This window comes from Arachis duranensis, unplaced genomic scaffold (assembly GCF_000817695.3).
Source record: "Arachis duranensis cultivar V14167 unplaced genomic scaffold, aradu.V14167.gnm2.J7QH unplaced_Scaffold_131423, whole genome shotgun sequence".
NCBI classification, from domain to species: Eukaryota; Viridiplantae; Streptophyta; class Magnoliopsida; order Fabales; family Fabaceae; genus Arachis; species Arachis duranensis.
The window spans coordinates 11,556-13,303 of record NW_026263958.1 but is presented as its reverse complement, the minus strand read 5'-3'; the positions used below and the strand labels follow the sequence as shown (position 1 = coordinate 13,303).

General features: G+C 36.4%; 1 non-coding gene across 1 annotated transcript; it reads left to right on the top strand.

Moving 5' to 3' along the window:
* Positions 1-201: 201 nt before the first annotated feature.
* LOC127743799 (small nucleolar RNA R71) lies at positions 202-309 on the top strand. Its single transcript, XR_008005145.1, has one exon. It is a non-coding gene; the product is annotated as a small nucleolar RNA R71 (small nucleolar RNA).
* Positions 310-1,748: the final 1,439 nt, after the last annotated feature.

The following is a 1,748-nucleotide window of genomic DNA, read 5'->3' as shown; positions in this document are numbered from 1 at the left end:
TTTCTTCTGACTAGTCCCATTGTTCATAGGATTTCTTTCAGAAGTGTACATGAATTGGTTATTTGCAACCATTTCAATCAGTTCTTGAGCTTCAGTAGGCGTCTTCTTCAGATGAATAGATCCTCCAGCAGAGCTATCCAAATACATCTTGGACAGTTCAGAGAGACCATCATAGAAAATACCTATGATGCTCCATTCAGAAAGCATATCAGAAGGACACTTTCTGATTAATTGTTTGTATCTTTCCCAAGCTTCATAGAGAGATTCTCCTTCCTTCTGTTTGAAGGTCTGGACTTCTACTCTAAGCTTACTCAATTTTTGAGGTGGAAAGAACTTTGCCAAGAAGGCATTGACTAGCTTTTCCCAAGAGTCCAGGCTTTCTTTAGGTTGAGAGTCCAACCATGTCCTAGCTCCGTCTCTTATAGCAAAAGGGAATAGCATAAGTCTGTAGACCTCAGGGTCAACCCCATTAGTCTTGACAGTGTCACAGATTTGCAAGAATTCAGCTAAAAACTGATGAGGATCTTCCAATGGAAGTCCATGGAACTTGCAATTCTGTTGCATTAGAGAAACTAATTGAGGCTTAAGCTCAAAGTTGTTTGCTCCAATGGCAGGGATAGAGATGCTTCTCCCATAGAAGTCGGGAGTAGGTGCAGTAAAGTCACCTAGCACCTTCCTTGCATTGTTGGCATTGTTGTTGTTTTCGGCTGCCATGGGTTCTTCTTCCTTGAAGAATTCGGTCAGGTCCTCAACAAAGAGTTGTGCCTTAGCTTCTCTTAGCTTTCGCTTCAAGGTCCTTTCAGGTTCAGGATCAGCCTCAACAAGAATGCCTTTGTCTTTGCTCCTGCTCATAAGAAAGAGAAGGGAACCAGAAAATGTGGAATCCTCTATGTCACAGTATAGAGATTCCTTAAAGTGTCAGAGGAAAAGAAAAATTGAAGGAAGAGGTAGAAGAATTCGAACTTAGTCAGATAGAGATCGAATTGTGCATTGAGGAGGAGTGGTACTCCAAAAATAGAAGGATGTAAGGAGAGATGAAGAAAATTTCGAAAATTAAGTTAAAAAGATTTTAAAAACATTTTGAAAAACTTTAATTGATTTTCGAAAATTAAAAGTGGCAAAGAAATCAAGTGATTTTTGAAAAGGATTTTGAAATTAGAAATAAAAAAGATATGATTGAAAACTAGTTTGAAAAAGTTGTGATTAAAAAGATTTGATTGAAAAGTTATGGTTTTAAAAAGATATGATTGAAAAGATATGATTTGAAAACAATTTTAAAAAGATTTGATTTGAAAATCAAAAACTTGACTAACAAGAAAAGATATGATTCAAACATTAAACCTTTCTCAACAGAAAAGGCAACATACTTGAAATGTTGAATCAAATCATTAATTGATAGTAAGTATCTTTAAAAATGGAAAAAAATTGATTTTGAAAAAGATTTGATTGAAAAATTGATTTGAAAAAGATTTGATTTTGAAAAGATTTTGAAAACTAAAAAAAATTTGATTTGAAAACAAAATCCTCCCCCTTGTGCCATCCTGGCGTTAAACGCCCAGAATGGTATCCATTCTGGCGTTTAACGCCCAAAATGCTACCTTTTTGGGCGTTAAACGCCCAACCAGGCACCCTGGCTGGCGTTTAAACGCCAGTCTGTCCTTCTTCACTGGGCGTTTTGAACGCCCAAGTAATTCCTCTGCTGTATGTTCTGAATCTTCAATTCTCTGTATTATTGACTTGAAAAGACA